Here is a 12244-nt window from a genome sequence, read left to right on the forward strand (position 1 = left end):
AAATAATATGATGGACAGGGTTTTGGTGTTGTCAAAGCACCATATCCTGCTTTCCTTTTCAGATGTATTCCTCTATAATATTAATAACACTTGCATTTGAAAGCTGGCTTTGAATCCCAGCTGCAGTTCTCTGCTTTCCTAGCTCAGCTGATCTCAGGCACCTGCAAAGGTGCCTAAGAAGGTGGTATAAACACCTCTCATAGTTTAATCCCAGTCAGCAGCTAAGTCCCACGCAGCCACTCACTCACACCCCACTTCCCCCTGCATTGGAAGGGATGGAGAGGAGAACCAAAGGAATGTAAAACCCATGGGTTGAGATAAGAACGGCTTAATAACTAAAGTACAATACAATACTAATACAACTACTACTAATAATAATTATAATGATAATGGAAATAACAAGGGGAGAGAATATAAAACTAGAAGGGGAAAGGAAAACCAAACAATAAACACAAATGATGCACAATACAATTGCTCACCGCCTGCTGACCAATACCCAGCCCAATGAAGCCAGTGATTGGTCCCTTCCAGGTAACATCCCCCAGTTTATATACTGGGCATGACATGTTGCGGTATGGAATACCCCTTTGGCTAGTTTGGGTCAGGTGTCCTGTTTCTGCTTCTTCCTGACTTCCTGTGCCCCTCTTCACTGGCAGAATTTGAGACACTGAAAAGGCCTTCATCAGGGTAAGTGCTACTTAGCAACAACGAAAACATTGGTGTGTTATCAGCACTCTTCTCAGACTAAAGCCAAAACACAGCATTGCACCAGTTGCTAGTAAGGAAATTAACTCTATACCAGACAAAACCAGGACAACCTTATGTCAGTTTCCCTCAATAACCGTTCTTATCTGCACATTCTTTAGCTATTTTTGTTGCCATAATTTCTTCTTTATTAGGAATACAAACCATATAAGTTGCAAGCTTCTTCAGTTTTTGCTCTCAGGACTAGTTTCTTACTTCAGAGGGACTAGTGAAGCATTCTTAGTTTGTCCAATTTTTTATTTGCATTAACTTGTCAGATATCCTGCTTCCATAACAGAAAATTCTGAAACTTGCTTCCTTCTTGTGTTAACATCCAGGACTACTTCTCATGTGGCCAACATGAATAGGAAAGTAGACACGAAACACTAAAATACTCACACGCTTCATTAAATAGGAATGGACTTAGATGCCTGGGTAAACTGATGAATTAAAACCTTAAAATATTTCTCTGATTTTATCAACTGTTTCTGTGGTAGCAAACAAGAAAATTTTTCAGCAAACTCGGAAAATATTTTCCATCATTGATTTAGCCACTATGCCTTTTAACCACATCTGTTCAAAAAAAAAGCCACAAGTTTGACACTGAACTTGCTGTGATCAGTCTGGTCTACCACATAGGTCCTCCTGGCTGCACCTCACTTCCTGACCTCCTGCTCTGCAGTAAGCAATAGAACTGTGCATCTCTTGCATGATTCCTATTTTCTCATCCTCTGCAGAAGGAGCAGGGTTCTGCTACTATTTAAACTTTAGGATTAGGAGAGCTATTATGTGTTTATATTAGAAAAGGCAAAGTGAAAAAGAGCTTGGAGGTAAGGGAGAGAAATTAGTGACATTCTTTTGTCCCTGCAGGAACCCTAAGTCTCATTTAAAATCACAAGAAAGCTCGAGAGATAAGCTTTATCCCACTTACAGTGCACTGTCCATTGTGAAAGAGCAGCTCTTGTAATCACAGAATTATTGAATAGAATCATAGACCAGTTTGGGCTGGAAGGGACCTTAAAGATCATTTAGTTCCAGCCCACCTGCCATCAGCAGGACACCTTCTACTAGACCAGGCAGCCACAGCTTCTCTAGGCAACCTGTGCCAGTGTCCCACCACCCTCAAAGGGAAGAATTTATGTATTCCTAATGTTTAATCTAAATCTACCCTCTTTCAGTGTAAAGCCATTCTCTCTTGTCTGTCATTACATGCCCTCATAAAAAGTTCTTCTCCAGCTTTCTTCTAGACCCCATTTAGGTACTGGATCATCCACAAACTTCATCACAGAATTATGATTTTTTTATTTTTTTTTTAATAGTAGAAACATAATTCAAACCTTAGCTGAAATTCCATGGGAAATCTCTGTAGGAAGGCATGGTGGATGCATGGTAGCCAGTGTGCCTGGGGAGATGTGTTCCAGACTTCTGTATTAGTTGGAGTTTCCTAAGTGCTGTAGGCATCATGCCCAGGTTTATCATACAACTATACTCTAGCCAAGAGATGTTGAAGGCATGAATAATAGAGGCTGGGTCATCATCTGCCAGAACGGGACATGATCTCAGAGCCAACTGGAGACAGTGTGAAACATTACTCACAAACACTGTGATGTGAGCGCTTAGCGAAGGATCCAAGAGAATGAAGCAGTAGGTCAGATCAGCTAGCTTGGGTGACAAGTCAGTCCAGGTAATAGGAAGAGTTTCAGTTATCCTCTGAGTTCCCCAGAGGCTCAGCCCCAGTGAGTAGTATGGGGAGCATTCATTGAAGAGTTTAAAATAACCAAAGTAATGTTGGAGGCCATTGGCGTGAACATTCAAATTCAGGAGTTTCCAAAAGTACATTTCTAATTGTACTTAGTTAACTGGCTTGTGGTTTTGATTCACATCCTTGTTTGGATGCATTGATTTTTAAAGAAAATTAATGTCTCTCTTTATTACAAAAGTCATTTAAATAGTGTCCTTATTTGCACAACTTGAATAATTTTGCACAACTTAATTTTTTTTTTTAATTCCTACCCCAAATATTTTTGGTTGGTTGGGGTTTTTTCCTCATGGTGAGAGCTTAGTATTTAAGCCTTTCTGCTTAATAAGAAACATGTTCAGCCTTTGTCAAGCAAGTTTTAAGGTACTATTCCTTTGGGAACATACACCTATCCAAGTTTCAAAGTTATTAGTCCAAGAACAAGTTATTAGAACCAGTAGCAAATCCAAAAGTAATGTAAACATCTCTGTGATTCAGAAAACTTTTGACTGTTGTCGTGGTTTAAGCCCAGACAGATACTACACTGCACTGCACCAGCTGCCAAGAAGGGGAAAAATGACTGCTACTGCTCAACCCAGGACAACTGTAAAAAAATACATTCTTATATGAACAGTTAGATTTTAAAAGGTCACTAGTTTGTACCAGTTTTATCCATCATGTTATTTATGTATATTTTCTAAAATAATTCTACAGCTTTAGTATTAATTAGATTACTCACACAAATGTCTAATATATTGTCATGATAACATGCTTGGAGATTTTCAAAACACAATTGGACATGGCAACCTGTTCTTCTGGCTTTGAGATAACCCTGCTATGAGCAAGGGGTGGGAAAGGATAACCTCCAGACCATCATATGTTTTGTTTTTCATTTTTCTCAAAGGAATTTTCTCCCATTCCAGTTTGTGACCTCTCCTCTTGTCCCTTCCCTGCACACATCTGGCCCTGCTTTCCCTACAACCTCCTTTAAGCAGTGGAGGATTTCAGGCCTTTTTTTTCTCTAAAAAGTAACCATTTGTAATAACAAATAGGCCAGGAATTCATCACTGCATTTAGGGTCAAGATGAACCTGATTTCTACAGAGCTAAAACGAAGAATCTAAGCCAGCTGGAAAAGCAAGTTAAGAAAATATTTTTTAATGGCAATTTCAGCTAATGCTTCCATTGTTGTACCCTGGAATTATTAGACGTGCTTTTAACCATGCTTTTTCTCTGAGATTGTCTTTAACACATCAGCTGGAGAGAAAGGTAATCTACATTGTCCATTTGCATACAGCGGATATTAACAGGAAGAATAAGAAACCTGTACCAAAATTACTATGAGGTCATAATGAAGAAATGTTGCAAGGTCACACATAATTTTTATTAAAGGTAGATTCTGGGATTGTTTTAGGATTATTCCTGGAAGTTTTGTGGTGTTTATCTTTTGTGGTAAGTCCCGATAATATAAGTAAAAGATGAGGTCTTTGAGGGTTAGTTTTTACCTTCATCTTGGAAAGGCTACTGGGAATTCCAAAACAGAAAGGGAAGACCCATGACAAGATTATTTTAGGGATGTATAAAACAAATTATTTATTTTCATTTTCTCAATACCATTTTTCTATACAACCACTGAAAAGGAAAGAAATAAAAAGTCTAGCATACATTTTGCCTTAACACCAATCCTAGAAACGCTTCCTAATGAAAGTTACAATAGAGGAGATTCATGTATATCCACCAATGATATACATCAGCAATTGTTCATCTGTTTGTGAATGTTTTAATATCTGCATAGAATGAATATTGATAATTTAGGTGGAAATTTTACTGTAAGTTGTATTAGACTGTGAAACTTGCTGTAATAGAGAATATTTGTATGATTATGAAATTTCTTTTCCACTAACCTCATCCACATTAAGGCCTGGTCAGTGTCTTTGACGTATTTCTGAAATGTGTCCAGATGGAGGTTGAAACACTTGTTCTTCTTGTTCAGGAAATACCACAAAATGAATGAACTTAATACATGAGGGATAAAAGCTTCATTCCATTCAACAGGAAGTTTTGAAACACCTTGCAAAATAGCTTTAATTCTTCATCAAAAAAAAAACAAACAAAAAAATTCTCCGTATTAACATGCGTGTCTACCCTTGAATCTTTGGTACACAAAACACTTCACCATTAACCCTCTGGAAGCTGTATGGGAGCTGGAGAAAATGAGTTATTCTGCTATCAAAATCAGTCTACTACTTAGGTAATTTTCTTATTGTTGATATCTTTACCACAACAGAGTTTTCTAGATGCATGCTCAGAAGGAAGAACATTTTGGCTTCAGTTGTAAAGTCGCCTTGTTCTCTGCCATGCATCCTGCACCTAGTGATTCTGTAAGACTTATGTTGGCATTTGTGCTTGTACTAAGACTTCTGTTGGCATGTTTGTCCTGGTAAATTAACTTAGTATTTCTGTATGACTAGTTAAACGTTAATAAGTTTGGGGCTTTTAGCTGTCAGGAAAAGTGTTTCCAAAATAATATTCATATGTTATTTTTCTATTTATATAATTTATATTTATATTTATTTTTTTATTTATATAATCAGAAATGCAGATGGGCCATGTGTTTCAGCACCTCTGTTCTGGATGATATAAATAGCTGCTTTCCCAAACATACTCATCTCTGATGGACAGGTACTAGCTTTAGTGGGAGAAAGAATCTCTCTGATGGCTGTTCCTTCTATCCTTCTTGCAGCAACCCTCAAGTCATCACAGGTCACTTCAGAGTCCCTGATCCCAGCCAGGTGCTCCCAAAGTCTATTTATTTGCCTTACCAATTCAAAAGCCATAAATATGACCTGACAGGAGTTTTATTTTACTGAAAGCAGTATCTTTTTTATTTTCATTTATCTGAAGTTAACATTGTTAAAAAGAAGAAAAAAAAAAAAAATCTCCACAAGAGAACTTATTGTGTGAGATGAAGTTTTAAAAAATCCAGTAGAAAAGGTAAGTTATTTCCATAGTTGCACACTCTATAGCTACACAGATTTGAACTCTTAGGACCTTAGGATCTCTCACAGTCTTTCCCTTTATCTCATCTACTCCATCTGATCTTCAGTCACAGAGTAGGTCCACAGTGATTAACAAAACCAGAAAAACAAACAGGCATGCTTTCTTAACATACTGTGGCTAAAACAGCAGCTAAGTCAACATAACAGGCATTTTACAAATTAAGTTAGCAGGCTGATCTCAGTTGAACATGCCTGAACTCTTATTGCCAATAAAATTTAAAGCAAGGTTAGCCATTTCAGCTGTTATTTCAAATCTAACTAGTCACATGACATGCTTTGCTAGAACACAACTGTTATAAAGAAATCACAGTTCCATAAAAGGTTTTTGAGTTATACATGCTTTGAGTTATACATGCTTCAAGTTATACAACCCTTACACAAAACCAGTACTAATATAGCAATAATACAGCTGAAGAATCTTTCCTACTCTTCCTACTCTTCTGATTTATGGGTACTCCCAGCCAATGTTTTTTGTTAAGGCATTTACAGAAAAAGTAATAATATAGTGTGAAAGACTCATATTGAGGACCCTTGCTATCAGATCCTGTCTTAGATATTGCCACTGCTATTGTGTCAAAAGAAAAGACAACCAACCTTATATCCAGCCAGGGCTGCCAGAGCCTGTCTTCCTGCACAGTCATGGAAATAAAGTATTTATACCCCTTTCATCTTAAAAACTGATAGATGTATAACATCTGTGTGTGCACTGAAAGGTTGGCTCCAATCTTTAAAAAACAGACAGGTATCCACTTAAGACCCATACATTTTAAATTAAAACCTTAAAGTCCACACATAAAAGTACCTGAGCACTCTGAGTACCCTGTTCTCAACATCCTGAAATCAGAATTTTGGATGATGACAAACAATTAAATTCCAGAATTTGATACTATGAATAGACAAATGTCTCAAGACAATTGAAAATAGATATACATTCTGGAAAAATGCCCCAATCCAAGGTTCTTAGTGTGTATTAAGGTCTTTAGTGTGCACTAGACAATGGAAAAAAAAGCTGTACATAACCTGAAATATAGAGGTCAAGGGAGACAACTTAGCCATATATAAGGCAATGAGAGAGCTGGAGCACAGGAATGCAGCATATCTTTGTAGTTCAGTGAAATGTAGCAAAGAAGCTGTAAAATGGGAGTTATTAAAACAATAAGATACCTGATGTTGTTCATAAAAGAGTGTAAATTATTTAAAATTATTTAAAATTATTAGTTTACTACCATCACATGAGCCTAAATATTTTCATTGTATAATCAGGGTTATTTGTTTGGACTCTTCTTGCCCTTGGGACAAATACCTTACTTAAAATTTTTTGTTCAGTTTTGAGGGAGAGTTGTTTTTCCCCTTTTTCAAAAAGCTAGCTATTGCGGTTTTTCTCCATGATTTTCCTATTATTTACCAGGACAAACAGTTACCTTCATCCCTGAAGGTCACTTATTTGCAAGCTATCCTTCCAAGAAAAAATCACAGTGTTATAAGACAAACCATAGGAAAACCAGAATGAAGTTTGAGTTATGACAGACCATGTCATGTTTAAATAGACCATTAATGTGAAAAAGGTTTATATAAAAAAGAATGAAAGTTTTTAAGTGGTTTCAAACAATTTCTTCCAAATCTTTTGGCAAACAGAAAAAGAAGGAGCAGATGTGAGGAAATGCTATTCCAAATCCCTGGCATGAACTCATGGACTATAACACCACAGGAACTGAACATCTCTCTTATTTAGCCTTGTGGCACAGAGTGTTGTGGGAAAGGCAATTCAGTTATCTACTACCATCTTTTAACCAGTTTACATTTCCCAGTAACTTCATTTTTAAAAATAGCTTTTTTTCTGCTGTTATTTCACCTAGGAAGAATTGCTTTTGCCTGCTAGTATATTCAGTAGTGTGTTTCCAAAATCCATGCTGGCAGGGAGAGTTGTTTTAAGTTTGCATTGATGTTAAAAGTAAGTCATACATAAAAACTACCAAATCCATAGCAATATCATGAAATTAAAAAACTAGCATACCACAATGCATGGCTAACTGACAATCCTATAGACAGATATCAACATTGGAACAATAAATCAGAAGAGAAAAGAATGACACAACATTTCATACTACAATTTCAAAACGTGTTTTACATTTTACACACACCCCCCCCAACCTACATTTTTAGAAAATGAAAATTATACTACCCTTAAGAATTTGTTCAGACAATAGTGTTATTTTTATACATGATTATTTGGCTAAATAAGATCAAAATTTTGAAAAAAAAGCTTGTCAGTCATGCAGTTCATCCATGTCTTACCATTTTTAACTGCTTTGGATGAAGTGCAGTTGGTTGGCCTATATTCCTGTGCAAATGACCATGTAAGCCTAAACCGCAGAACAAAGCCATTTTTTTGCTGCAGCTGTTGTAGGCTTAGCAATTCATTAACAGAGAAAGATAATGGAGCAAATCATCTCAAGTGCCATCACATGGCACATACAGTACAACCAGATGATCAGACACCATCAGCATGGGTTTATGAAAGGCAGGTCCTTCTTGACTAACTTGATCTTCTTTGACAAAGTAACCTACTTAGTGAATGAGGCAAAGGCTGTGGATGTTGTCTACCTGGGCTTTAGTAAAGCCTTTGATAGTGTTTCCCACAGCATTCTGCTGGGTAAACTGGCTGCTCATGGTTTGGATGGGTATACTCAATACTGGTAAAACAGCAGCTGAATGGCAGGCCCAAAAAGTGGTGAGAATGGAGTAAAATATGATAGGTGGCTGGTCACAAATGATGTTCCCCAGGGCTCAGTAGTTGGGCCAGTTCTGTTTAATATCAGGAGTGTGGATCTAGTGAAGGATAGGAAGGATCTGCAGAGAGATCTGGACAGCCTGAATCAATGGGCCAAGACTAATTGCATGAGGCTCAACAAGGCTCAGTGTTGCGTCCTGCATTTGGACCACAATAACCCCATGCAATGTTACAGGCTTGAGGAAATGTGGCTGGAAAGTTGCCCAGTGGCAAAGGACCTTGGAGTGTTGTTTGGCAGTCACCTGAACATGATCCAGCTTGTGCCCAGGTGGCTGAAAAGGCCAATGGCATCCTGGCCTGTATCAGCAATAGCATGGCCAGCAGATCATCCCTCTGTAATCAGCACTGGTGAGGCTGCATCTTGTATACTGTGTTCAGTTCTGGGCCCCTCACTACAGGAAACACCTTGAGGTGCCAAAGGGCAACAAAGCTAGTGAAGGGCCTATAGTACAAATCCTATGAGGAGTGGTTGAGGGAACTGGGGTTGAATAGTTTGGAGAAAAGGAAGCTCAGGGGAGAGCTTGTCACTCTCTACAACTACATGAAAGGAGAATGAAGCAAGGTGGGGGGTGGTCTCTTCTCTCCAAGCTTTAGTAACAAATCTTACACTCAGGGATTTCATGCTATAGTAATAAAACCGGAAAATACACCTTTTGCTGGGTCATACCATTAAACTGTATATTTCATTAAAATTGTTGGAAATCTGTTCTTGTCTTATGAACCCATTCTCCTAGGCTTTATTTCCTCTGTGCATAAAGATATTTCACAGCTGAGACGATGGTCACTAGAGTTATACTAGAACATTGAGATCCATTTTGGTATCACAAAATAAATACTAGCTAAACAAAGAGTTAAAACTGTAAAATCTTACTGCTTTCATTTCTTTTTCTTTTTTTTTAAATGACGGTTCTTTCCCATGAATTTCTTTTATAAGCAATCAAGTTCTTCTCACAATATCAGCTTGACTACATTGCAAGATTTTAGGTGTGTGTGACAACTTTATAAAAAACTAAATGGGAAAAAAAAATATTACACAAATTATTCATTCTACTCCCCACTGCTGATGTTGCAATCAATATGCAAGTGATTAATCACTAAATGTAGCTTGGAAAATATTAATGGGAGAGGCAGTTTTATTCTCAATAGCTTTCTAGAGTCTGAAAGCCTTGAATCTGTAGAAGCACAGAGTAACAGGAATTATGAGCAAAGCTGAAGGGGTGGAAGATGGCACTATGCTCACCTTAATTCTTCCTTTTGGTTTATCTCATTTATTGTAGATATCTATATTTGAGAGAGTGATTCTAGGTTATAAAGGGCATACTTATGGGGCCTTTAAATTGTAAATTATTTCATCCTAATGAGGACATGTAAAATTGCCACACTTCAGTAGTATCAATTTCTCTTGACTAACAATAAAAAAGCCAATGCAATAGGGTACTGCATGTAAAATTCCATTTAAATTTTTCCTCATTCTTCATTTGAGATGTCTTCTCAAATGTAAGCATCAACATTAGTAAGTACCTCTTGCCAGTGCTAACTCTTTACATACCACTGAATGTAATAAAATTATAAATAACTGTGGCTATATTATGCCTGTACAGACACCAGAAAGAAATAAAAAGAAACATTTTAAAAATGCCAACATTTCACGTATTAAAAATGTCAGAATTCTTTTTGTTTCTAGATCAAAAGATTATTTCAAACTGTTCCTTCCTGAGGAACAACTTGCTTTCAATGAAATTATACTTCCTGACCAAAAAACTTTAATTTTTCATACTTCTGGGTTGCTGTAATTGAGAAAACTCTTACTTCAAGCAACTTAGATACATATCAGCAAAGGATTTATGACAAAAGTGATCTCCTGAAAGCAGGTTTTAGAAAAAAGTATTAATCATGGGAACAATAGAATTGTTTGGTTTTTTATGGTAATTGAATTATTTCCTTTAGGCAGGGAAGTCTAAGAGATTGTTCAGGGGATGAGCTGTTCTAGATCAAATGGTTTTGGAAATAATAATGAAAGATTAAACTGAGGTGTTTTTTAGCTGGCAGAGTAGGCAGACAGCCTAACTGTTTGCATGTGTGCACTAAGGACTCATTGGTAAGAAATGCTGCTTTATCACTGTAATCTTAATTTCTTTAGAATTTATTATAACAAAATCATGACAAGAATTAGGCCTGAGTCATGAATTAAAGTAAATGTATTTACTAAAAGACATTCATCCCTCTTTTATTTTTCACTATGTTTCTCAGCTTGCAACATCTCTGTTTGTATTCTTCCTTATAAATAAATGTACATTAATATAAAAATGATGAGGTAATTTAATCGTATAGTCTGTATTTAACAAGGCAAGAAATACCTATGTCACTGTCTTTTTCAAGACAACAGGGGTAAAATCCTTGCATTGAGGTCAATGAGAGTTGAGCCAGGATCTCTCTCAGTTACTTAAATAAGTCTTTCATGAATTTCCTATCGCATAAACAGGATGGTTAATATAGATTGTTCAGAAACTAATTAAGGGGCAAGACTGTATCATGGAAAGCCCAAGTTATCTATGACAAAAAAGTAAGCAACTGCTGCAAAATTCCCCTAAACAGCACCTGCTCAGCAGTTCTCAGACTTGATCTCTGCAACCTCACTTTTCTCCTCCTTTTAGTTCATACAGCCAGGTCAAGAAGTAACCAAAGTGGCCCACGCATCCTACAATGTTGATTGGAAGTCACTTTTCCTTTTTACTGCTCCAATCTACATGCTGTCTATAAAAATAAGGGCAAGTCAGACTCTGAAGGTGGAAAGGAGCTAAGTGGTTTTCCATGTGTGCAAGGGTAGAACTTTAAAATATTATGCATTTTATTAACTTGGGGGAAAAAAAGAACAGATTAGTATATACAATACTGCTATAATCCAGCCAAGGTATATTCTTTGTCTCAAGATGTCTGTAGGACTCTGACCATTTTCAGTGGCCTCATGAATTTACCTTATTGCATGTTGTCCAGGTTACTTTCAGTTCTCTGAGTCATTATTTTTCACACCCTAGGACACTATGTGTCTAACATACACAACCAGAAACATTTTGTCCCTAGTTAGTTTTATTGATGGAAGTAGATTACACATAAATTTTTCTATGGAATTAAGTGTTGAATTAAATACAACTTGCTTCTCTTGCTAACCTGGGGTCATGAGGTAACATCTCACCATTCTTCAGAATTTGTTAATAGTCTGTCATATTTTCATAATATCGTCTGGCTTGGTTGCAGCTTCCAAGATAATTTCCTGTATGACTGAATGGGAAACAAACACTGAAAACTTCATACTCGCAAAGCTCAGTTCTGATAAGTGAAAGCTAAGAACTGTATTTCTTAAACCTCTCCTACAAAAGCAAGTAAACCAAACTCAAACGCCAAAGTAAAAGAGGATTAAAAGTGTACTTCTATAAATTCTTAAATAAACAAGAGGAAATCATGCAGCAAAAGTGAGTGATCCTTCCTCCCTTGGAATGTCTTTTTTCTACTTCTCTCTTTCCTTCTAGCACAAGGCTGCTGTTGTCCAAACTGTCCAAGTCACTGGGTGCAAAAGGTCAGACAGAAATGCAAAGTGAATCTGAGGACCTAAGCCTCAGTAAATATATCTTTGTGGAAACACATACATGCAATCCAGCAATCAGTTCATATTTATACTCTTTGTCAGCTTTTGCTGTTTCTGTTGAGAAATTGAATTGTGAGTGCCAGGTTTTGGACCATCAGCAAGGTGCTTGAGACAGTTTAGCACTACTTTGTTTTCTGGATTTACTTTTTAGAAGCTCTTTAATTTGTTTGATGGATAGGCTAAGGTCATTATTAACCAACCCAACAAATGACTAGGTGCTCAGTCTCTTCAAAAGCCATGTTGTATTTATGGATATTCCATTATTTCAGC

This window comes from Pezoporus flaviventris, unplaced genomic scaffold, assembly GCF_033815535.1.
Source record: "Pezoporus flaviventris isolate CSIRO_AGI_PZ_B2104156 unplaced genomic scaffold, CSIRO_AGI_Pfla_v1 ptg000031l, whole genome shotgun sequence".
Classification (NCBI taxonomy): domain Eukaryota; kingdom Metazoa; phylum Chordata; class Aves; order Psittaciformes; family Psittacidae; genus Pezoporus; species Pezoporus flaviventris.